Source organism: Sciurus vulgaris (genome assembly GCF_902686455.1).
Source record: "Sciurus vulgaris genome assembly, chromosome: 10".
NCBI lineage: Eukaryota > Metazoa > Chordata > Mammalia > Rodentia > Sciuridae > Sciurus > Sciurus vulgaris.
In genome coordinates, this window is record NC_136470.1 from 78,555,269 (window position 1) to 78,576,240 (window position 20,972).

A 20,972-nucleotide genomic window follows, 5' to 3' on the forward strand; every position below is an offset into this window, starting at 1 on the left:
AGAGAGAGAGAAGTCCTTAACCAGTTATGTTGAGAAAAACCAAGCTCTCTATGGTCCTGATTTAAAGATAGCAATCCTCTTCAGGAAGGGGAGAACTGATGGCAATGGCATTTTCTAGTGACCTGAATCAGGGTGCTCCCATTCTATAGTAGACGCTCCTCTAGGGGAATGACTTGAGTTCCGAGTCTCTGTCAGGCAGTTTCCTTGAAGCTTTTACTTTCTCATCAGGAAGTCTTCAGCGCAGGTTGAAGAATGACAATTCTTGGGTCTGTGCAAAGAAGAGGGGTATGAGGAAGATGATATGGGGATTTTTTTTTAAGGAAATTATTTTTTCATTTGTGTATCTTTCAGTTGATATTTTCTGAGGCCCAGCTATACTGAAAAATACAGAACCTTTCTCTTCCCATTGGAGCTTGTAGTCTAATGAGAAAGACATGTAAAGATGTCATTATAACTAAGGCAAGGAGAGCAAAAGTAGAGGCCTGTGGAAGGTTCTAGAAAGTTCAGACCCCTGGAAGACCCAGAAAACCAAGGCAACGCACTCCCTCGCAGGGCTGTTCCACCAGGGAGTCAGTGACCACCTTGACTTGGGTTCTTTTACATTAAAATCAGAAAGACATCATAATTCTCACCTTGCAATTTCACTTGGCTGACATGAATTTTATAATCTATTAATGTTTGGGGAAATGAATAGAAAACTAAGCCATTTGATTTAATTTTTGCTTCTTTTTAACATGAGTAGAAACTGTTAATTCCCTTGAGTGTTTGATAGTTTGTAGTGTTTTATATTAAAGGTCCCAAAAATTCCAAGGGTCTTTTTTTTTAATTTTATTTTTTAGTTGTCAGTTGACCTTTATTTTATTCATTTTTACGGGGTGCTGAGAATCAAACCCAGTGCTTCACACATGCTGGGCAAGCACTCTACCACTGAGCCACAACCCCAGTCCCAAGGGTCTTAATATTCACAATTTTCACTTAGCTAAATAAATACGAACTCAAAATGTAGCTTTCAATTTGAAATCCCCAAAGGCTGGAAACGATTGGACAGAAAGGTGAGGAGGAGGAAGTAGGTAGGCAGGAGGTAGCTCTGCCAGCTGTTGCATCCTGGGCTTTACCACACTGCCCCCCTCACTTGGGCACTTGGCACTACTTCTAAAATGCAGCTGAGGGGCTGGGGCTACGGCTTAGTGGTAGAGTGTTTGCCTAGCATGTGTGAGGCACTGGGTTTGATTCTCAGCACCACATAAAAATAAATAAATAAAAGACCATCTACAATATTTTAAAAATAAAAAAATAAAATGTAGTTGATCCTCGAGTGTTAAGCTGCATCTGTCTTTTATCTTATGGTACAAAATACGTTGTGATTTCATTCGTCTTATCAGTCGTCTGATCACATCAAAACAAAGTGACTACACTTTGCACTTTCTTTGGGGTCTTGCCCCTACATAGGCTTAATGATTTTGTGGAATGAATTACTGAATGCTTGGATAGATGGATGGACTTAAGTTTTTTGGTAAAGAAAGAAAAGGAACCTGTGAAGCAGGTATCAGGAGTAACTAAGCCTGAGAAAAATATCTGAGATTCCAGAGTTACTAAGTATCTCAAGGAAACTTAGGGAAAGAGAACAAAGATCTAGAAGAGAGAGGAAGAAAAGGGAATTGGAAAGTAAACAGCAAAATAGAAACAGGAGTACATAACAAATCCCCTTGTGCCTATTGTTGGCTTCAACAGTCATCAGCATGCCACCAGTTCTGCTTCAGGTGTCACCTACCATGACCCAATTGTTTTTTCCCTAGAGTGCTCTATAACAAATCCCAGATATCACATCCTATTACTTTGCCCATAGATACCTAAGTATATATTTTGCAAATATGCACACTTTTTAAATTAAAAATTTACAAGTTATGTTTTATGTCCTGAAGGTACTCAGAGAATATAATCTCTGTGTAATTTTAAAAATATCTTCCATAATGTCATGGTTTGGATGTGAGGTGTCCACCAAAAGCTCACATGTGACACAATGCAGGAAGGTTCAGAGGAGAAATGGTTTCTAAGAGTCTTAACCCAATCAGTGATTTCATCCCATGATAGGGATTAACCAGTAAATGAAGTGGTAGGGTGCGGCTGCAGGAGGTGGGAATTGGGGCAGGGTTTGGGTATATATTTTGTATCTGGAGAGTGGAGACTCTCTCTGCTTCCTGATGATGTGAGCTGCTTCTCTCTGCCACACTCTTCCGCCAGATATTCTGCCTCACCTCAACTCCTGAGGAATGGAGCCGGCCTTCTATGCCTCTGAAACTGTGAGCTCTCAAATAAACGTTTTCTCCTCTACAATTGTGCTGGTCAGATCATTTAGTCACAGCGGCAAAACAGCTGACTAAAACACGTAGTCTAAACGAAAGGGAAGATGTATGCACAAAAAATAGTCACACAGTTTTTACTTGTAGCAGTCCACCCAAACTGAAAGACGCTAACCTAAAACTAATAGCAGAGAAAGGGGATCATAAATTATGGAACAGACCCTTGATGTCACATCGCACATTAAAATGTGAGGACTTCGAAACCACACAAGAGTTGGTGTCTGCCCACGTGCCCTCACTATCGGAGGAGCCCCGCAGGTGACCTTGTTGTCCTGCAGAGCTAGAGTCTGCAGCATGTGATTCCACCACCACACCTGGTTGAACTGATCATGTTCACCTGAGCTGGAGACAGGCGGGCCACAGGCTTTGACTTTTATGGCCTAACTGAATAGGAAAGATAAATTGGAACAATCAAATTGGGATTTGACTTTAAGAGATCTTATGAAAGGATGGTTGAAGGCTCCGGAGCTGTGAGGTCATATAGTTTGCAGTGACCATTATTGGTGATGTGCAACTAAAGTTATAAAAGAGAAGTGTGGACAGAAATGCAGAAATGAGCAGAGACCCTACCCGTCCACAGAGACCTCGGACAGAACAGTTTCAGTGGCTGATGGCTTTCCATGTCCTAGTTCCATTTCTGTGGAACTTAACTAGCTTAGGTTCTGCCCTTAAGTTTCCACAAGATTTGCTGCAAGTTAATTTCTGCAAGTTTCTGATTTTGGTGCACACGCACACATTTTTTTTCTGAGATAATTTAACTTGATTGAATAAAATGTTCCTTACAACCAAAATAGCCCTAAGACAAAGGTGTTCACAATATAATGTTGAGTGAAAAAAAAAAAAAAGTACAGCATTTTAACTATGCTGTATTTATAGCTACATGAAATGATGGCATAAAATCAAGTGCTAAAATTGAACAGAGAAAATGAAAGCAATTAATGTGTTATGTTAGGTGATGGAATTATGGGCGATTTTTTTCCTTTTATATTTTTGTTGCTGCTGTTAATAGTGTAGACATTAAAATATATACAGACCCTAAAGCCTCCCTTTAGTTCAAACTGACCCTCTGGTAAGTCTAATGCCAAGTTCCCCAAAATAGACCTCTTGTCCCAACAACTGCCTCAGATTTTGAGGCTTTCTGGACTATTCTCCCATTTCACCATACCCATAACATATCTGAGATAAGAGCATGATTTGTGAATGTAGGACATGTTGTAGTTTAAAACTTCTCTATTAATCACTATATACTCCCAACAGGTGCTCTATATAGAATTCTAGGAGACATAAAAGGGAGATGTTAAATAATTTAGAAAGTATTTTTGTAATGGGCTGACAGAGCTGACTCCATGAGAATGTTATAGGCCAGACTATAAGGGAAATGACTAAACAGACTCCATTTTGCTCTGAGACTCCATGTTATGTAGGAAATAAGCTTCTCCCATGGGAACACCCCGCCTCTATACCCATCATCACTTACTTGGTGTGACAAGTTTAACAATACAGAATGATAATTCCTATGTAAAGAAAAATTGCTCTCTTTTGATTCCTATTGCTCCTGAACAATGTACCATGTAAACAGTGATTGTGTGGATGTTAGTAACCATTCTTTGGTTTGTACCTAGGTAAGGGTCATTTTGACCCACTTCCCCTCTGTTGATGATCTCATGATGTTAGTTTGTGATTTCGAATCATAGCAACAGACACTTATGATTGATGTGATTTTTGGTATAAAAACCCCTACAACCCTGTGGTCGGGGCTGTTCTCCCAATAGCCATTTTTGGGGGCATTGTGTGAGACAGTCAGCCAGCCGGCTTAAGAAAGACTCTCAAATTTGGACTTCTCAGTGGTGATCAGTCTGTTCTTAAGTTGCGCCCCATAACATTTTCATGATTGTCTAAACATTGTCTTATCTCATAACAGACTTCCCTAAACAAGCCATCATTTTTGCCTTGATAATTGTAAATAACTGTGAAGACTTTTAATTATGGTCAACTTTTACAATCAAATCAATATTTTAACTATTTAGGACATTAAAATAGAGTCAAGATTTACTAATGTTTTCCAGCAGAAAAGGTGACCTGAACTAATTGGAAATGCCAAGGAGTAGTGTGGCTGGAAGCAGGGAGATGGAATCCAGTGCCAGTCTTGACCCCCACTAGTTAGGCCTGTACTCCAACAGATGCCTCTAAGGACTCTTCCATTTACAATGTTACAGTTTTGAATGAGAATAATAAAGTAAAATTTTACTGAGAAGGAGGAAGCAACTGTACCTTTTTAGGGAAAAGTAAGCCATGATTTATTTATAAGACCAACCCTTTACATTATTTTGGATCTCTTTCTAAACCATTTATTATGCCAAAATAATGCATATTAGTTTGCATTTTACTCACTTTACATGTCACATTTTATAAAAACATTGGAAGTAATACACTTTATTTTTCCAAGTTTTCAGTCTGCTAATTACAATTAAAATATGCAAATACCAGCCTAAGCCAACTCTTCAGAATCTTCAGTGAATCCGGAGATGCAGGAGGAGCAATAGCTCCTTGAACTATAAAATGACTCTCTCAGTGACCAAGGTTAGAAGGAACCTGGAGACAAGAGCTACCCAGAGGCTGCTGCTCAATGTGTGATCAAACATGCAAACTTTATCTCATCCTCAATCTGTTAGCCGGTGGGTGCTGAAGTGCCAGTGATCCCTCTGGTTTTCTGTGGAGGGGCAGTTACTCAGCTTCTGCTCAGGGAGTTTTTGTATCCTGATGGACATGCTCCTCCTGCCCTGGCATTTCATCCTCCCTGTTCTGCTTTCCTGCCTCTTCTCCTTGGGCTCCTCCTCAGGAACCCAGTCTGGGGTTCTCAACCAATACGTGCCACAAACCCTGGAAGGAATTTATCAATTTCTTGGGGACATGTTCCAGAACAGGGGTGGGAAAGAGTGCACAAAGGTTGCAAAAAATTTCCCCAGGTGATTCAGATTTGTTCAACTGAGAACCATTGTTTTTTCTAAGAGAACCAAAAGCTACTCCCCACACCTCCCATCTCTGCACCTTTAGGGCACATTGTTCCTTTCACTGAAATGTCCTGCTGTCAAAATCCAACCCATCAAGCGTACATCTGTGTTATGGTTTGGATGTGAGGTGTCCCCCAAAAACTCATGTGTGAAACGGTGCAAGGAGGTTCAGAGGAGGAATGATTGGGTTGTAAGAGTCTTAAGCCAATCAGTGAATTAATCCCCTGATAGGTATTAATTGAGTGGTAAATGAAGTGGTAAGGTGTGACCGAAGGAGGTGGGAATGGGGTGTGACTTTGGGGTATATATTTGTATCTGGCAAGTGGACTCTCTGCTCTGCTTCCTGGTCACAATGTGAGCTACTTCCCTCTGCTGTGATGTTCGGCCTCACCTCGAGCCCCAAGCAGTGGAGCCTGCTGTCGATGAATGGACCTCTGAAACTATGAGCCTCTGAATAAACCTTTTCTCCTCTATAATTATGCTGGTTGGGTCTTTTAGTTGCAGCAGCAAAAAAGCTAACTAAAACAATCAGTAAAGTTAGCAGAGCGTGATAGCACACACCAGTAATCCCGGCAACTCAGGAGACTGAACAACTTGGTGAGACCCTGTCTCAGAATAAAAAGGGCTATACACACACACACACACACACACGTGTGTGTGTGTGTGTGTGTGTGTGTGTGTGTGTGTGTGTATAATTCTCTTCTCTGGTCAATATTCTAGAAATACTTGTGCACATGACACAGGGAAACATATACAAAAATGTTCATTGTAGCACTATTTTGAAAGACTGAAAAACTGGTAACAACCTAAAATGTTCATCACCAGAAGAATTTATTTAAAAATTGTGGTATGCACATGCACCCAAATGGAATATTACATAACTGTGAAAACTAACTAGAGTTGTGTGCATCAACATATTTGTCTAAAAAATACAGTGAACAAAAAGTGATATACTGAAGGATACATTGTGATTATATACAAAATGACATATTATTTCAGAATACGTACACAATTAATCAAAGTGTAATGGAATTCAGCAACTAATAAACATCAAATTCAAGGTCTTGGATACCTCAAGAGAGTAGAGGGAGGGAATTGCAACTGGGCAGGGGGATCACAGATAGCTTTCATTGCAATGGTAGTTGTATTAGTTTGTGTGGCTGTTGTAGCAAATCACCACAAACTTAGTGGTTTAAAACACCAGAAATCTATTTTCTCATAGATATGGAGGCCAGAAACTGAAAATCAGTATCACTGGGCCTCCCTTTGAAGGCTTTAGGTGAGATTCTATTCCATACCTCTTCCAGTTTTTGGTGGCTAACAGCAGTCCTTGTTTTGTGGCCACCTCACTTCAATATTTATCTCTCTTTTTGCTGTGTGTGTGTGTGTGTGTGTGTGTGTGTATCTCCCTCTGCCTCCTTCTTATAAAGTAACATGTGATTGCATTTAGGGTACATTGCCTAATCTAGGATAATCTCCCCATCTAAAGAGCCTCAACAACATAATCACATCTGCAAAAACCCTTTTTCCAAATTAAATATTTACAGATTTCAGAAATTAGGGCCTGGCATCTTTGGAGGGGCATTTTTAGCTTACTATGGTAATGTTTTATTTCTTAAGTTGAATGGAAAGTAATAAAAGACATGGGCTCAAAGTTGGATGTGGCAAATTCTGCCATCAACCAGGTGACCTGAGAATACACCTTTGTCATTCACTAGGTCATCTATAGAGTGGACATCAAGAAACATGCTCCTCAGGCATTCAGAAAGATCCATAAAGAGACGAAGGTTCCAGATGTGCATATTGATACCAGGCTCAACAGAACTGTCTAGGCCAAAGGAACAAGGAGTGTCCCATATCACATCCAAGTGTGGTTATCTAGGAATGTAATAAGGATGAAGAATTATCAAATAAGCACAATGCATTGATTACTCCTCTACCTTCACCACTTTCAAAAATCTGCAGATAATCAGTGTGGGTGATAACTAACCACTGTCAAATGAAGTTATAAAATCACCCCCATTCCCCACTCACAATCATAGCCCTCTACCTCTTTGCATGCGTCTTATGGCAGACTGTGAACCTCTCACAGAAGAGAAGCTTCCAGGATGCTGAAGAGCAGTGTAATGGGGGTAACCCAATGGGAAGTTTCTAAGACCAGGAGCCATGCCCTGAGCATAGGATATATGAACTTTTCACTTCAGAGGTGGGGTGATTCTGGATGAGATGAGGTCCTAGGTTGGGATGAAACTTATAACCTAATTCTTGCCATTTTTAGAAACTTTCAAGTCTCTTAAAATAAATTACAATATTTAACCAATCACCGCTTCCTCCAAAAAATCTGCATTAATAGATGTTAGCATCTCATCACTGTGAAAAAGTACCTGAGATAAACAACCTATAAAGAGGAAAGATTAGTTTTTGCTTAGGGATTCAGAGGTTTCAGTCCATGATTGTTTGTTCCTTTGCTTTGGGCTTGTGGTAGCATAATACATCATGGTGGGAGCTAGTGGTGAAGAAGGTTGCTTACCTCATGACAGCCAGGAAGCACAGAGAGAGAAAGAGACCAGCATTCCAAGGTCTTCAAGGGTACACCCCCCAGTGATCTAACATCTTTCCAGTAGGCCCCACCTTCCAAAGGTTCCACCACCTCCCAATAGTGCCACAGGCTGGTGACCAAACTTTAACATCTGGGTCTTTGAGGGATACTCCAGATCCAAACTATAGCAATCAATGGGAGACCTGGAGACCAAAACAACAACAACAAAACAAAAAAGCCCTTTCAAACTAAGTAGACTGGATACTAACTTCTAGCAGTGGAATTTCAAGAATTGTGGACAATCAATGGAGAAAAATTCCAGTCATGTTACACAGGCAGCCACCAGTTCCACCTGTTTTAATCCAAGCCTTTGGTTCCCCACCCCTTCCAGATCAGAATTGGGACCAGTACTCTCTGAGTCAGATTCTATCCCAGGAGATGACAAACAGACTCAGGAGCTCCCTGGCTGGCCTGGGCAGAGCTGGAGGAAGTAGGTGGACACTTCTTTGCCAGCACAGCTGACTAAGTGGGTTTTTGTTCTTTGCCTGTAGCTGGGTCCAGGCTGGACTGGTGAGAGCCAGTGTATATTTCAAAGAGTCAGAGGAGTCAGAGGAAGAAGTGCCTGCTTCCTTCCCCCCCACAACTGAGAGAGAGGTTGGCAATAACCAGGACCAACCCACTGGAAGATGCTATGGAAATCCACAAAAATGAGGCTCACATCATAGCATTTTGCTTAAGGGCATTTTGTCAACAAAGGATACCGTGTATTAGATACAGTCTATATGATTCATTTTGCACCTATAAGTTACTAATAATTACCTTGGCAGGCTCAGAAGTTGAGGTTGTTGGCATTTCATTTAAGTCTCAGTTCAGATGGCATCTCAGGAGACATCTACCTATGGTGATTGCCCCAGTTACTCTCCATTCCTTTCCCCTTTTATTTCTTTCTTACCACCTCTCATGATCTTCAATCTATTAGATTTGAGTGAGAAGAGGACCTCTAGTTCTCCAGGGCCACCAGGTACTTGAGACAGTCAACATGGAAGTCTTGGACTCAAACTCTGGCTATTTTTAGCATTAGGGAGATATTGTTTCATATGGTAAAGGAACGACTCTACCAGGAAGCAGGGGCACTGAATGAATTTGCGAGCATCGCAGCTCCTGGGAGCTTTCTGGACCAGACCGCGCACAGGAAGCATGAAGAATGAGAGCTCCCTAAACCCACTTCCCCCTCCTCCCATGAGACTATGCTGCCTCCTTGTGATTTGAGGGATGAATGCTGATTTTGTGTACTTACTACAACAATTGAAAAACATTGCTGCCCTCTTAATAAGTGCGTTTTATCTGTGTCCAGTTGTTATGCTTCCTATGGAGGTTATAGAAAGTACTCCAGCTCGGTTATTCACCCCTTCTTCCTCTTTCTCCTTGAAAACATCGCCCCTTCTGAAATCTATTCCAAAATATAATAAAAAGTATATTTATATATTATGTTTATATTCATAAAATATGAAGGGAGAAAGAATTTTTCATTTCAAACTAATAAAAGCCCTGATGTGTCATATCCTCTCATAAGTAACTTCACTGCCAACCAACAGCAAAGAATTACCCACAGTAAGGGGTGATGGATAGTGACATCACTCTATGAAGATGAGTGATTTACTGAAGAGTAGCCTATCTTAGAGGATCTTTCCCAACTCTCTAACAGACCTCTTTATTAACTGATATCATTCATTAATTATGTCTAGTATTTTCACAGCTACTTTCATCACCTTGTTAAATAAAGGTATCTCTCTTAAAGTCACAAAGAACAATCCAATAAGTTGCTTCCTGTTATGATTTAGATCTGGAATGTCCCCCAAAGCCCCATTAAAACTTGATCCTCAATGAAGCAATGTCCAGAGGTTGGGCTCTTGGAAAGCGATTGGATTGTGAGGGCTCTGACCTTATCAGTGGATTAATCTATTGGTGGGCTCATAGCTGATAGAATTATTGGGAGGTGGTGGAAACTTTAGGCCATGGGACCTACTTGAAAGAAGTAGGTCACAGAGGTGGGGGTGAGCATGTCCCTAGAAGGTTATACCATATTTCTGGTCCCTTTCTCTCCCTCCCCACTTCCCTCCCTTTCTCCCTTCTCTGTCTCCCAACTTCTGTCCTGACTACCATGTGAGCAGTTTTCCTCTGCCTTGTCTTTTTGCCATGATGTTCTGCCTTACCACAGGCCCAATGCAATGAGTTGACCAACTGACAACAGACTGAAACCTCTGAAACCATGAGCCAAAATAAATCTTCCTTTAAGCTATTTCTCTCAGGTATTTTGTCCTAGCAACAAAAAGCTGACTAACACTTCCTAAGAGACAATCGTCAACACAGAATGATGAGTACCAACATGCTGAACACCAAACTGAAAGAAAAAAAAAAACATAAAACAAAGCAATTTCAAGAATAATACTGATCATTTCAGAACAAAAATAAACTCAAAGAAAACTACTTAGGTAATAGAGCAACTCTCTAAAAACAGAAATCTACCGAACATTCCAGAAAACATTGCATTAAGCCACCAAATTCAAAACAATGAAAAAATAGTATGGAAGTTATCAGCTGAGGGACACAGATTAGTACCCTGTTCAATATTTTCAGCTTTCTACTCTGAGGATTGGTTTGACTCATTATGTGAATTATCCTTAAAAACTCCAACACGTGTATATTAATTATGACATGAAGGCAACTAGTTCTTGTTTTTAGAATTACTACCTCCAAAGATAAATCTGGTGATGTGTGTGTGTGTGTGTGTGTGTGTGTGTGTGTGAACTCTAAATTATTTACTTAAATTAGCTGGGTGTATTTCTCAGTGGTGCTGTGCTTGTCTTGCATGTGTAAGGATCCAGATTCCATCACCAGCAATGAAAAAATTTTTTATTTACCTAAATGATCTCCTTTATTTTTAACTGTTGATTTGCTGTCCTGCCTCTCCTGCTAGATGGTGGACTCTGGCTTATTCATCTTTGTACAGCCCACTTCTAGTTCAAAGGGATGAAGTTAATACTCGATTGGTATAGAGGCTGGCTTAAACGTCCATCACCTTATGGATAGTTTAAAAAATATGTTCTCTTTTTCTTCTATCCTTTTGGCATTTTAGGCCTTTTAAAAATATTATGATCAGAGTCACCTCAGAATGTGTATTTCAAATTAACTCATAACAGATTTGCAACATTTATGAATTATGGTATTGGTTAGTTCCCTAATGACTGTTATTCTTCCTTTATTTACTATTTATTAAGACCTTAAAGTAAAAAATAACATACTGGGATATAATTTAATATGATAATAATATATAAAAATAATATAATGGTATTATTCAATACTAATTATACATACTATAAATTATAAGGACTAATTTATATCAGATATTATGGGTGATTGAAAGCAAGTTATTGCAAGCATTTGCAATTGGGATCCACCTACAACAGTAGTCTTCAGAGTCTCTCTGTAATCTCAATATGCTCCCAGCTGCCTGCTAATTGCTTGTTTCCCACCTCATTCAGGCTTGGCTGCTTAGCATCCAACACGGGTACTTGCCTCTTTGAAGGGGGATGGCTTAGAGTCCACATCTAATGTCTGTGGAAATTCAGCAATTCCATTAAGAGGAAGAAAAATAAAAATATTAAATATTAGGCAAAAAGGGTTAGTGAAGCATAGAATATTCTCATCAGTGCTGAAAAGAGTGTTTTAGGTACACTACTTTTAAGACAATCAATCTGGAGCCTGCTGGAGTTGATCACAGCCTAGTGGAAAAAATAAACAAGAAAAACAATTCATACAATATAGTATTCAGAGACAACATATGATTAGGAGGCTTTGATCAGGGCAGAATGGAGCATCATGGAAGCACAGAGGAGTGCCAACTGACCCTGCACTGGAGTAAGTGAGGAAGTCTTCCTGCAGGAGCAAATGAGAAACTACAAGAAGAACAAACTGGAGTTAGCAGGCAAGGGCACTGTTCTGTGCTGAGAATATGGAGCAATGGCTCTGGCAACAGAACAGTTGCTGGGAGAAAGGGGGCTGAAAGTGGGAGGACCTGAGAAGTGACCAGGGCACTGATTTATGTCACAATGAGGACCTGGACTAGGTAGTGGTGATGGAAAAGACAGTCAGGTATAAGAGACTTTTAGGAGGCAGAATAATGTAGATTCGGAGATGAACTACATGTGGGAAGCAATAGGGAAGCAGGAATCTAAGATTACTGGTTGCCACCAGCCAAAAAGGAGAGTGAAGGAGTGCAGGCGCACTTGTGTGCGGACATGACTAAATCCATGACATGGCTCCTGCACATTTTAGGATTATTTCTTGCCACTGCTGAACATAGATCCTTTATACCTGCCAGGCTGAACCACTTGCCATTTTCAGAGGTGCCATCCTCTCAGGCCCCAGTTCATCTCTACAGGTAGTTCCATATGACAGGGCACCCTTCTCCCACTCTCACTCTGCTTGATGACTCCAACTTACCTATTCACCCAGACCATCCAACCCACCTTCTCTGGTCCTTCTTTTGCTTCCCTTCCTACCCAACTGCTATAGGTTGACCTGTATCCCCCACAAAGATATGTTGAGATCTAACCCCCAGTGCCTGTAAATGTGATCTTATTTGGAAACAGGGTCTTGGCATATTGAATCAAGTTAAGGGTGGGCCCCAATACAATACGGCTAATGTCTCCATAAGAAGAAAATACCACGTGAAGACAGAAGCACACAGGGAGGATACTATGCAATGACAGAGGCAGAGACTGAAATGGTATGGCCCCAAGTGGAGGAATGTCTAGGATCTGTGGCCTCCAGAATCTTGGAAGAGAGAGGAAGGATTCCACCCAGTGTCTCAGAGGAGGTAGGGCCCTACTAACACCATGGTTTCACATTTCTGACCTCCAGAACCATGAGAGAATAAATTTTTATCGACTTTAGCCACCCAGTTTATGGTACTTTGTGACAGCAACCACAGAAAACCAATACGCCACATTTCCGTGTGTCCATGTTTCTAAATGCTGTATGTCTATTTACGCACTTAATCCCTAGTCTGGTGAGTTCTCATTTTATATGTCTTCATTAAACCCTGAGCTTATATTTAAGGACAAGAATCATGTCTTATGCATCTTTGTACATGCAACAAACTGGCACAGTGGATAACAAATATTTCTTTCCTTTTTTCCTCTGGATTTCCCCCAGGTTTATTGAGGTGTAACTGACAGGTAAAAATTGTACATATTCAAGGTATATGATGCAATGATTTGATATACATGTGTATTTTTAAATGATTACATAACCAAACTAATTAACATACCTGTCTCCTCACATTGCTACCCTGGTTTGTGTGTGTGTTTACATGGTAAGAATATCTAAGACCCATTTTGGGAAATTTCAAGTATACAATACTATTAATCATAGTTTCCAGACAAATATTTCCTAAATGAGAAAAAAAATGAACCAAAGTTCTTGATAGAATTTAGAGACTGGCAGGAATCTACCAGATGGCAACAACCGGAAGGGGCAGATAGGGATACATTGTTAGATGACCTGAGTCTGAAGAAGGAGTTTTTACCAAGCGGGGAGGATAAGGATGGGGAGAGAGATGATGAAGAAGCCACAGCCTTGGGAGCCAAGGAGAAAACTCAATTCCTTCCCAGCTGTGCTTCCCATGCACCATGGCACATGGGTGATCTGTCAGCCACTGTGAAGAACCAGAATGGTGCCAAGGTGAGGAGTGTGGGCGACATTTGGGGAAGTCATTTGGGGTCTGAAAAAAAAACTGATAGTGGGTGTATACTAGTTGACAGTACCATTTGTAGGCAGCCACTCTTTTGAGTCATCCTTGGGTCTTCCCAGTGAGCCCCCAAACTAAAGAGGTAATATTTGGCACAGTAAAGGCCTACGGGAATTGCACAAACCCAGGCCTGCATGGTGGCACTTTCTGTTCTCCTTGGTGGGGACGAGCCCATCCCCCTTTTGTTTTCAAGTATTCTGAACATGGCCCTGAGTAGAAGCAGTTTGTCTGTGAGGAATGGAGGCCAAAGTGCACAGACAAAAGGACTGAGAAGGAGAGGCAGCACTGAGATACTGTGCATGATGCTGGAGAAGGAGGCTGTGTGTCCAGGGGACAGAGGGTTACAGAGATGGGAAGTCTAGTGACCAAATCCGCCTCAGGTGTGTAAGGAGTTGTCCACCACACCATTTGACTCCTGAGAGCTGGCTGGGCTGACCGAGTTGGCTCCTGAAAGCAGTTATCCCAGGAGGCAAGAGCTTGGCTAGATCCCAGAGCCTGGCAAGATTCAAAGTAGAGTTAGGTCAGCGCTTGCAGTCGAAGAGCAAAAGACATTTCTGCTAAATTCTGCTTAAAGCTGTTCTAACAATGACTTAATTGCATTATAGTTTAATCGTTCAACAAGTATAATTTCACATTTAATAAGTATGCTAACTTGATTAGGAGGAGATTTTGTTCCTGTCCATTGATATAATTTTTCTATGGAGGAACAGGAAATATGAAACAAAAGCAGTTAGTGTCTTCATGTATTCTCTGTGACCCTGAATAACTCTGAGGAACTTACCCTGCAGACTTGGTTCATTCCTGCCCTCTGTGATGAGGTCCAAAGATGAGATCAAAGTGAGTTTCATCTGTGGTCACCCACAAGCTCCACAGTCCTGCTTTTCAGCTCTTCCTAACATGGACATGCTCCTGGACTCCTCTGAAGTGTGGAAATGGAATTACCTTTGACAAGCACAGCAGAGCAGTGTATTTAAGAATGTCAGAATATTAAGAATGTGATAGGCCTTCATAAGATTGAAATAAAATTAGTGTTGACTAGGGAGTCTGTTTAGACAAGGTTGGCCTTCTAAGTTAGTAAACCATTAATGAGGGAGGTGAGAAAGTATATTCTAGTTGGTTACCCAGAAGACAACAGTATTGGGAAGAAGCTAGTTTTCACTTTAGCTGCTGCTACTTCTTCTTTTTTTTCTTTTTTTGGAGGGTGCTGGGGATCAAACCCAGGGCCTGAGCATGCTGAGTTCTTGCTCTGCCACTGAGCTACACCCTACCCGCTTCCCCCTTTGGCTTTATTTTCAATTCAGTTCCATTCAAGATTCTGGCTAGAAAAACTTCATATATGAGAATCGGTGAGGGACAAGTTCTTTTGTGTCCTAGAATGCTGTTGACTGGAGATAGGGAAAAGGAGCATTGGAAGCCTTCAGCACTTCCCGTTTTATGTTTCACACCTCAGAACGTCTGCACAGAAACTACCAGCCCACGCGGCCCCTGCTGCTGGTTCCAAGCCTGCTGTTCTCTGCAGTCTCCCTTGACAGAGCTCCTCCTGGCTTCCAGTCCACAGGGAGAAAACCAGACACCAACTTTTCCCGGGAGAGCACTGTGGTTCCTACTGAGGAGTCCACCCATGTGCCTTCACCACAGGAGAACACACAGGGTCTTAAATCCCATCCAGAGCACGGGACTGCTTAATAAGATACCTGAATTGGCACAAAAAGGAAGATTTGCTTCTATAAAAAAAAAAACAGCATCTTCCCTCTCAGAGTACAAAACCAGTGTTGGGAGAGACCCATAATCCTATGAGTGTGTTTGTGTCTAATAATGAAGAATGTTTTTTTAGAAAGGGTCCTAAACCTGAAATGAAATACTTACTGCAGTTTATTTTATGAAATTGAGCAATATAGATGGTACCTAGAAAAGGCCTGATACATAACAGCTTTCAGTAAAAGTTTTTGACTGTTGACGGACAAACTCCTCCTTTTAAAACTGTCTCTTTAGCAATCATTCTTATTTCTGTTATTTCCTTCCCAGCAGTATGCCTGTTGATACCTCATGCTGCCATGAAAAATAAGACATAATCAAATTGCTTTCCATGAAATTATTCTTAGCTGAGTACAGTGGCCCACACCTGTAATCCCAGAGGCTCAGGAGGCTAAGAAGGAGGATCATGAGTTCAAAGCCAGCTTCGGCAGCTTAGTGAAGTCCTAAAGCAACTCAGCGAGACCCTGTCTCTAAAAAAATACAAAAAAGGGCTGGGAATGTGGCTCACTGGTTAAGCACCACTGGGTTCAATCCCTGGTACCAAATATATATATGCAATATATATTTGAGTTACCCTTGAGGGATATATATATATTCATATATGTAAAACATATCCCTGGTACCAAATATACAGTATACACACACAAACACACACACACACACACACATATCCCTGGTACCAAATATATATATAAAATATATATATTATATATATATTATTTTTTGCAGTGCCAGGATCAAACCCAGGACTACATGCCTGCTAGGCACTCACTGTACCAGTGAGATACATCCCCAGCCCAGAAACGATGCTTTTATGGCACCATTAGAGGAGGGACTGTCAGAACAACTTAATTCATTTACTTCCTGATTAAACCAGCACTTATTGAGAGCTTCTTATGGCAGACACCACATTCATTAAGTTCTCTGTTGGGGAGCAAGGGGAGAAAGATATGTGCCTGCTCCCAAAGAGGCCACAGTGGGAGAGAGAGAGAGAGAGACACCCAAATGATGAGACCATGAGAAAGAGAAATGCTATCAGTTTCCTGGATCTCATGGAGGTAGACTAATTCTGTTTGCATGGAGTCAAGGAAGAAGGTGACCTTTGAACCGGGGTAACTCAAGGGTGAGAAATGGGAACAGTAGTTCACACAAATTAGTAAAGTGTGATTCTTCACAAAAAAGTGAAGGAACATAGGTATTTTCTTTCTTTTCAGTTTAGGTTCAGAGCCCTTTAAAAAATTTCTTCATTATTAGACATGCATACCTAGTTTTGTGTTTATGTCAGTTTGGTTTTGTGCTATAGAGCAAAGTTGCTGTTTTCACAAAGGTATATCTATCAGTCAGGTAGTTTTTTATTTGTTTGTTTGAAATGCGATCTGGGTAAGTTGCCCAAGCTGGCCGTGAACTCCTGAGCTCAAGCAATCCTGCCTCAGCCTCCTGAATAGCTGGGTTTGCAGGCATACCCCACCATAACTGGCTCAATCAGGTATTCTTATTCCAATCAGATATTCTTATTCTTATGTCTGTGCTCTGGATCAGATTTTGTGTGTTGGGGTGCACTCGCACTCTGAGAAGGACAGTGTGACTGATGTGAAGAACACAAAGGAAAGGAAGTGGATATGAAAAGGAGCCTAGAAAAACAGATGTGGCCTGACTTAAGGTCCAAGGAGTTTAGACTTGCTTATGCAGTAAGCAGCCACTGAGGGGGTGAGATTAAAGCAAAAAACAAAAACAAGGGAAGGGTCTGTTTGCCCTATGCCTTAACATTTAAGGCTTATAAATTGAGGATTATTACATAGCTTAATTTGGGGAGGGGGTATTGGGGATTGGACCCTAAGACACTTTACCACTGAGCTACATTCCCAGCCCTTTTATAATCTTTATTTTGAGACAGGGTCTCACTAAGTTGCTTAAGCTCTCACTGTGTTGCTGAGGTGATCCTTAAACTTGTAATCCTCCTGCCTCAGCCTCCTGTGTGTCTGAGATTACACACATGCACCAATACACCCAGGACACATAACCTAACTTTTTAAAATATGAGAATAGTAGGAAGACAAATGAACAAGGAATAAAGTAGAGGTTCCTAGATCAATCTAGAGACTGTTATAATAATCAAAAATAATAAAATTACATATTTGAAAATTTTCAAACTAGGAAAAATATAAGAACAAGTTCAGTAATATAGTAAAAAGCCTTCCTATTATAAACAATGATTACAAAGGCATCAAAATATATCTAAGGTTTTCATGTGCCACCAGGCTCTGTGGTACATGCCTGTAATCTCAGCAATTCTGAAGGCTGAGGCAGGAGAATTCCAAGTTTGAGGTCAATCTGGGCAACTTAGTGAGATCTCCATCTCAAAATAAAAAATAGAGCTGGGGATGTAGTTCAGGGTAGAGTGCCCCAGGGTCCAATATCCAATACCTCTAAAAAATAAAAAGATTTTCTATGAAGTATTTATACCAATATCACAAGTGTTCTGTTCCCCATTATTATTTTACTCACTATGAATATAAAATGTGATAGCACTTGGTCAAATCAACACAATGAAATTATTATATATGGCATTTCTTACTTCTTGTAATAGTTTACCAACCAAACCAGTTAATACTTACGAAAAATTTACAGTCACAAAAAAAAAAAAAAAAACACCCATGAATGATTTCTGAAAGGCATAAGATAAATTCAGAGCTTAGCCAAAGCAATAATTCACATTTCCTATTTACTGTTTCAAGGCTCATCACACAACTTATCCTGCCTTCTTTTCTCTTTTCAGTTTTTGTCTCATATGTTTTTTAAAAGACTACTTGTCCAGATTCCTGCATTTAACTAGTTTTTAAAGGGTCGGGAAACATACAGAGACAAATGAAATCTTTGTGTCCCCAAGGGGGACATGTGCTTTGAGAATCTCCTCAGAAAAGTGTCCTGGCCACTTAGAGGCTTTTTGTGGTGAAGTTAGGGAACCCTTTTTGAAGATACCTTTGAAGAGGAAGAGTGGAACCTCCCAGGGTTGTGAATCAAAGCTAATTTTTAAACAGAAAATGATTCACCATTGTCTTTGGTGTGCTTGTGGGCCCTGTCTCCCAAATAGTTTTCGTATTTTATTTAAATAATCGCTCCCCTCCTGCAGTGAATTTCTACAATGTATAAATTCCTGTCTGGGGAGGGATCACCTGAGAGGAAAAGAACAAGGTGCTATTCTTGGCAAATGAAGAGTTGCTGCTGCCTCAGCGGTCATTAAGTCGCAATCTTTGGTTAGTATTTAAAGGGTTGGGGTCGGAGCACCATCCGCCATCCATTCCCTACTCAGGGAATTCTGGTTGATAATTTAGGCAGTCTTGGTGGGAACCCCAGTGGTACTGGCCTTAGTAGTCCATTCCAAGGGACAGAGAGCCAACTGGCTCAACCACATAGGAGGTACACATAGGAGCCACATAGGAGCCACATAAGAGAGTATCTCTCTCCTCCTCCAAATAGGTTGCATCAGGTTGGGTAACCAAGATGAAGTCTTCGAAAAGAAAGCAGAAATAATTACCAGATAAACCAGTTTAATGTATTTATTTTAAAATGCCATGTTTTGCCTTGAGCTCAATAGCTACTTCCAGAAACTCAATCCAAAATGGAAGGTTCCATCTACAGTTTGCCTGTTGGCAGTCAAACACTCAACACACAGGAAATGTAACACAAGCACAGCCAAATTCAGTGCTTGAACTGTTTGGTCCAGATGACCTCTTCTAAAAGCAAGACTCAGTAGAAGCATGGAGAGAAAGAGCTCTGTGTACAGCATTTGGAAATTTTTTCTGGGCCACACTGAGGGATAAAGTGGTTCAACCATTCTAAAAATGTAAGGCAATGCTATACTGGCACTCACAATCTTGCAGTCAAACTACTATTTTATGTTTCTCAATTTCATCTGCATTCACTTTTAGTGGAGTCAAGAGTAGAAGAAATAGTATGAGGTGAAAGTTTAACTTTGATGAGAAAAACTTGTTTAGGTTCTTCAGAGAATTCTCCACCACCTCTTATTTGTCTTTTAATTTCATGAATTGCAATAAAACACATTACATCACACTATGGAAGCCCTTCTCATTAGAGGGTCTCCAAGCAAGGCACAGATTCATCACGGGTCCTTTCCCAGGCTCAGCATGATGACTGCCACAACCAAGTGGGAACAAAGAAAATCTGCCCCGACGGTGAAGAGAAGTTGTGTTTTCCCTTGAAAGCAGGAATGCCACTGCTGAGATGGGCACCTGCTGACAGGACAAAGCAGGCACCACAGGTGTTGGGAGCCAGGCTGAAGAGGACACAGTCATCTTGCTTCCTTCTCTGGGAACACTCTTATTGTCTCTGTTCTACAGCACTATGATACTGTCACTGGACAGTCTTAGTTTGGGAACACAGAAAAGGCAGTAGGGGACATTTGGCCCCTTGGTGGAGCCAAGGCCAAAGGTTACTGTGGAAGCTTCTGTCTGGGGAAAATTTCTGGGGAATGCATTCAGTTCCATGATTAGCACAGCAGCTTCCCTTCTCTCTTTCCTGTCCACTTCCCCTCCATTATCTCCATCTGCATTCTTTCCCCTACTGAGGCCCTGCTCTGGGCTGAGAGGGGCTTGGGGGTTGGAAAATTAAAACAGAAAAATTTTCAGAAAACCTGAAGTTATTCCTGCAGAGTTTAATCCCAAGGATAGGAACAGAGAATTGTCCTCAAATCACTGGGGAGATGAGATTTGGAGTCCAGAGATAAGGCACTTGAAAATACTGCTTAAGGAAGGGTAGAAGCCTGTCCCCTAATCCCAACCTCAGCAGACAGATGTTGCTGGAAATCAGCCATCAGATCCATCTAAGGAAGAGCATCCTGAGTCTGAGCTGTCCTAAGGAAAAATGAACTGTGTTGGAGGATGGCAAGCTCCTGGACCCTGCCTGCAGTTGTCCGAGTGAAAGGCTGGATAGCCAACTCATGGGATTGCTTGACAAGGACCCTTCCAGACCTACTAGTCTGAGTCCCCAAGGGCTGATTTGCTGGAAGTGGCGGTTCAGGGCAGCTGTTGATTCTGGCCTGTCATGAGGATGTGGAAGAGGTCCGAGAGGAACAGGAAATGGAAAAAAGTCCAATGATAAGCAAGTTGGGAACTGGAGGTAGGAGAGAAAAGTCATGGATAGGGCTGGCACAACCAAGTACCACAATCAGATGGCTTTAAACAGCAGAAATGTACTGCCGTGGGGCTGGAGTTGTGGCTCTGTGATTGAACGCTTGGATATATATATTATATATATTATTATTTACTTAAATATACTGCCTCCTCCAGAGGCTTGAAGTTCAAAATCAATGTGCGGTGGGACTGGCTTCCTCTAAAGGCTCTCAGGGAGAACCTGTTAACATCTCCCCTAACTTCTGATCAGCCCAGCTGTTCCTTGACTTGTAGACCCATCAACATCTATCCTCCACTGTCACACGGCATTCTCCGTGTCTTCATATGCTATGGATTGGCTGTGAA